The sequence below is a fragment of the Magnolia sinica genome, chromosome 4 (genome assembly GCF_029962835.1).
Source record: "Magnolia sinica isolate HGM2019 chromosome 4, MsV1, whole genome shotgun sequence".
Taxonomy (NCBI): Eukaryota; Viridiplantae; Streptophyta; class Magnoliopsida; order Magnoliales; family Magnoliaceae; genus Magnolia; species Magnolia sinica.
The window spans coordinates 107,019,898-107,025,979 of NC_080576.1; the positions used below are offsets into that span (position 1 = coordinate 107,019,898).

Genomic DNA, 6,082 nt, shown 5'->3' on the forward strand with positions numbered 1-6,082 from the left:
GGTGCAGGAGATGTGGGTCTGGAAGGAGAACACAACGAATGGTCCAAAAGTAAGTATACATGAAAAAATTCTTGGAAACCCCTCAAATGCTTTCAAAGACAGTTTCATTGCCTTTGTGAAGCCGGGGATCTCAGAAGAAGAAGTGGGTGAATGGCTGAGTCATAATTGCGTCATCGGAGAAGACTGGTGGTCAAGTTCTTGAATGATAAAGAGGTATGGATATCCCTAATACCGCAGACATCGATCAGTTCTTACTTGCATTTAATCTCTTCTGGGATGATGAGGTCAGGGGCATTCAGAGGTGGGAAGACTGGTCACTGTTTGGTAGCGAGGAAATATGGTATGAAATCTGGAATCTCCCACTGGAATTCTGGATAAATGATTTTTTATTTTTTTTGTCAGAGATCAGGGCTTGTATAGGATCTGTTCTGATGATAGATCCTTGGTTGGAAAGTTGTGAAAATTTACGATTTGCTAGAGTTTTAATGAAAAAGAAAAAAAAAACATTCATCTATGGAGGAGATGACTATCAGAGTAGGGGAGTTTAAATTTGCAATGATACTGGTGAGAGAGGAGAAGGACCAATTCAATGGGTTGCCTTTCTTCTCAATAGCTCTTTCTTTCGAGAGTTTAGAATTTTTTATTTCACGATAGTTGTAGAATTTCGCTGCAATACCATTGAAACTACTCGTTGATGGTTAAACCACTCCTTGAATTGCAAAACCATAGTCACTAGTTAAACACTCCTACAAAATTTCTATACAATACGTTTTTACAACTTTTATTTATTTATCATTTATTTTTTAGATTAAACATAAAACTGTAAGACATCATACCCAAACAACTCTTCAGGAGGATAAAGAAAATCGCTTGAGAAACAAGATTGATACCACAAGTAATTAAAACTTACATTGATTTTCATGAAAGACAACACATTTTAGATAAAAAGACCAATGCATTTAAAGGAAGCAAACATATTAAGAAATGTTCATGGATGAAGTCAGAGATGGAGGAATGGGTATATCCATGTTCCCTTCCATCATCAAAATCACATTCTTCATGGAAGGACGAAGTGCTGGTTCATCTTGTATGCACCACAACCCCACCTTTACCACCCTATCCAAAATCTTCCCCTCCACTTCTTCTCCGTCCAAAAGCTTATGCAACTCTCCAGCCACGAAGCAGCTATAAACCCATTCAGAGAGAACAATCTCATTATCTGCAACCTCTAACTCAACATTCCTCCTGCAACATATAATTTCCAATAACATGATCCCGTAGCTATAAACATCTGTCTTCACTGATATTGGTGTGTTCTTCTGCCATTCAGGTGCCAAGTACCCTCTCGTCCCTCTGACCCCAGTAAAGGTTCTTGTTTGATCTGGCATAAGCAGCTTTGCCAACCCGAAATCTGATATCTTTGCAGTCCGAAAGCCATCCATGAGTATGTTTTGAGGCTTTATATCGCAGTGGATGATATGGGGCTCGCATTCTTCATGTAGATAGAAGATGCCTCTAGCAACAGCAAGGAGCAATTCTCATTCTTTCTTTCCAATCGGGTTGGCTTTCGGCCTTGAATAGTAGGTTTGCAAGTGATCCATTGCACATGTAGTCGTAAACCAGAAGCCTGGCAGAACCCTCATCACAAAAGCCGAGTAATCGCACCAAGTTCCTGTGATGAGTTCTCCCTATTGCCCTCATTTCAGTACGGAACTCCCTTTCTCCTTCTTCAACCACTTTGTCAAGACGCTTTATAGCAACCATTCTGTTGCTGTTGTATAAGGTCCCTTTATAAACTGTTCCAAATGCACCCTTTCCCAACTCTTCCTTGAAATTGTCTGTTGCTCTTACAAGCTCGTTGTAAGAAAATGATCGCAGAACAATCTCCTCAGACAAGCCCAAATTGTTATTTTCTGTCATCTTTCTATAGCTTTGTGCTTGATTCCTGTAGATAAGAAAACCGGAAAAAGCAAAGCTGGCAACTGAAAACGTGGCAAGAATTATACCTCCGATTAAAATCTTCACACGTAACTCTTTCTTGCTTTCACCATCTACTGTACTCGTTGCATTTGGAGAGAAATTAGTGGATGAACCCACCTTGATGAAAGTCGTAGTTGAGTCTGATCCGCTTGCTCTCCCATACCTCAACGGAAGCATAAGTTTCTTGCACTTCCCATTTTGAAAATTTGCGGCCTCGCAACTACTGTCGCTAAAACAAGCTTTTCTGCAGTCTTCTTTCTGCATCGAAGAAATAGCATAAAAGAAATCTTCGAAATACATATTCTCCATTGTGAAAATGGAATATGTAGAAGTTTCTTTCTTGCCCATGCAACCTTCCCCACTGAAGCTTCTGCTGCAGCCCTTGAACCGTTGATCAGGATCGATAAAATTGTAACCAGGCAGACAAAGGCAATCAGGTTGGTTATCCACCAAAGTGCAGTAGCTGTAATATCCGCAGAAATTTTTCACCAGACATTTATTTGACAAGGCAGCCCAATCAGTCGTCATTGTTGAGGTACCGTTCATTGCGAAGCTATGTGAATACAAGCGAAAAATCCCATCAATGTCGATGGTCGCACGGTAGATGGCAATTCCATTGTCAGCAACGGTGCGTCTTGCCACAAAACTAATATTGTAGTCACTGCCATTCACTAGGTACATGATGCCATCTTGGTAGAGATGTAGTCTCAAGATGTATCCTGTGTTCAAAGTCCCTGTTGACCAATATGAATCCGCAGCGTTGTCACCAGTGTCTTTTGGGTACAACACAAGGTTTGAGTCCGATTGCATGTACAGCCGAAAGCGCCCGATCGAGTGGTCAGTTTCTGACACGCTTGACAACAGTTGATTATTCGACAGAAGGGATTGGCTCCCTAAGATGGTGTCAGTTGGGGAACCGAAGCTCTCCCAGATGCTTTTGTAATCAGAATTGTAAAGAACCAAGTTGCCGGAATCAAGGATTGAAGCTGAGGCGCAGGAAGTGGATGAGATTCCAACTGAAATGATCTTATATTGGGCTCCAGCAGTTCGTAGAAAGAGACCACTGTTCAGTAAGATCACTTTACTGTTGCTAGAAACCGGCAGATCATCCCGGTTCGCAGTCCACACGATCGTCTTGTTTGGGTTCGTCTCCAACCATATTCCGACTCTAAAGCCGGCACCTTCTTGGTAGAAACCAAAAGCGAATAGGCGAGAAGGTGAGAACCATGAAGTGGAGTTGTTGGTGGCAGAGAGAGAAGAACCTAGGGTAATGTTTGTATGTTTTGGTTGAGCTGTTGCAGTAGAAAATGTTGAGAGAAAGAGGAGAACGAGAAGGATGGCAGCCATTAGAGATATGGAAGGGAGAGAGGGAGTTTGTATTGTATACTCTTCTACTGCCTTCATTGTTAGGAAGGTGGGCTTTAAAGAAACCAAATGCCACAGGAGATTTGGTACACCGGTAGAGCAAGATGATCCAAACACCAGCAAACTAGGCCCATGGCATATATGGATCTTAATCCAAACCATCCAAATGAATGTGGCTGTCTTTGACATGACATACCCAATAGTCACATTGGATGGTTGATTTTATTTGTCAATAGGTGGTTATAGAAGGAACAGTTAAAATGAAAAGAAAGGCTCAACGGTCCAAGTTCGATAAATGTCTGTTTAGTAGAGGAAGGCCACAGGTATTGGTATTGTAATTTTTTTCTTTTCAAGAAAAAAATGCAGAAGAAATTAGGAATAAGTAAAAATAAAATAAAATAGAATCTAACATTTATTTGTCTTTTTCATGAATTCAATGGTGTATCAAACCATTCTTTGGTAAGAATGACCTCTCTTGAAGTGACTTTTTGAAAACTAACTTTTGGTCTTTGGCGTTAGAAGCACGCTGGACTTAGAAAAGTCTTCGGTGGATTGCCAATCTTACTGTTATGGGTTTTGGGAATCACTGCAGATTAGAGTTAAAACATCTGTGATTACAGTTCCAAGACCGTCGGGAGGGTTTGGTCCTCCCCTGCATGTTTCGCTGTGAGGGGTCCAATGGGCGGCAATTGGAACCTCCCCTGGCTGGGTTTTTCAAGATCAACACCCCCAAAGCATATAATATATGCTATTTAGCTGTGTAAGATATTGCAATTTTTCTGATTAATATGCTCAAATCCTAATTGAGATACTATCATTTTATAAACATGACTATCAGATAATTCCTGTTCATTACGGTTCATCAAACTGTGCTCCTGAAGTCGTGTTATAATTTCCAAGAAAGAGCCCAACTCAAGTTGAAAAATTGAATCCCTAACCTTCATCTATGATTTAAATGAAGGAAATATGTGGAAAATGCGAGAAAAAAGTGAAAAGATGAAAATGCCTCTCATACGGATCTTGGCCTCGTCACATGATACAGGGAACATCGTCGTCCATCATCATCCTCATCTAAGCCTTATACCAACTACTTGGTGTTAGCTACATGAATTTTGTTTTGCCATTCCAACTTTGCAGGCCATAACTTCTATTAGAACATAGGTCATTAAGTCTTTTTTTTACAACCTCCACCCATGTCTTTGTGAGCCTTCCTCTTGCCATTTTAAAGCCTTCAACTTGCAACAACTCACTCCTAATTGGGGTAGTTGATGGTCTCTGTTGTACCTGACCAAACCATCTGTCTACTCTCCTTCATCTTATACCTATCGGTGTTACTCCTAAAATCCCTCTAATGCCTTCATTTCTAAAAGGCACAGATGCCAATATCATTTGGGTGGGCATATTGAAACCCATATGGCTCGTGTCAGGACCTATATAGTCCATATTGTCAGTTACAGGCTGATAAAGGTGCCAACCGGCAAACAACAGTATACATTTTATGGGAAAAGGTCCAACTATTTGATGGCTACGACCGCAAGATGAATTGAAAGATGGAATATGCACGTATGTCATTACTTGAACGTCGCCCATTTATGGCTTATTAGTGTATTGTTTAGAAAGTGCAGAAACCATATTTTGAAATCCACTCAATGAGAAAGCCCATCAAACCAAGCTTGAAAGGGCGAGAAAAGTGCAACCTATCTCCAGATTTTGAACTGGCAGTTTGGGCATTGGCCTTTTCTAGGCCTGGCCATGGGTTACTGGTCCAGGTTGGGGTCAGCCTAAGCCTGACCCATTTCATAAACGGGCCAACAAATCTGGCCCTAACCCATCCTGCAACCAATTACCTTGTGACCCAACTTGACCATTTAAAATTTCTTGTGCTCGAGGCAGACTCGATCCATTTAATTGTAATCAGATCGGGCTCAACCGACACAAACAACCCCACTCAGGATGCCAAGTACTGTTGCTACTGTTTATTGTCACTTATATCTAAAGCAGTGTGGTTCTTGCTCCTTCATTGGTTCTTATTGATCTTGCCTTGTTGGCATGCATTGACTGTGATTCTCTCTTCATTTAGGATTCGTTAAAACTATATGATTGGTGTGTGTGTGTGGGGGGGGGGGGGGTGTGGGGAGGGGATGGATTATGTGTCCGGTCAGGAGGGGATGGATTATGTGTCCGGTCAGGTTGGGTTGTTTCACCCACCCTATTGATACACCATATGGGCGTGTCAGGTCAGGTTAGGCCAAAGCTTTACCTCACCCAATTATTTAAATGGGCTAAATTTTTGGTGACATGACCCATTCCCAACCCTTATCATCTCTCTTGGTGCAAGTATACAACTCAACCTTAAATAGGGCAATTGGTGGTCTGGGCCATGCTTTTTGGATACATGATTAGGAGCGAGACTCAATCTGTTTTCAAAGTAATTCTCTCTCTGCAGTGGGCCCAGGTCGTGAGAGGTTGGTGTGCGTGTCATACACGTAAGCACACTTGTATGATGGTCATTCTCTCTAGGGACCTTTTTTCTAGAGTTGGATGGATCTTTTTCCATATTTTATCGCGTGTGGAAGAAGGAGAAGGAAAGTGTTTACTATCAAAATCTAGAAGTCCGCCGCCTGTGGCCCTTGTTAGTACTTGCCCATTTGTTTTCTTGTGGACTTTTTAAGGCCACATACATGAAAAAAAAATGGATTTTTACTGGAAATTTTCTCTTAAATATTAATTTTACTAT

At 41.3% G+C, this 6,082-nt stretch overlaps 1 pseudogene; it reads right to left on the bottom strand.

Annotated features, from left to right (window-relative positions):
* Nucleotides 1-883: 883 nt before the first annotated feature.
* Nucleotides 884-3,327, bottom strand: LOC131243688 (G-type lectin S-receptor-like serine/threonine-protein kinase LECRK3; annotated as a pseudogene).
* Nucleotides 3,328-6,082: the final 2,755 nt, after the last annotated feature.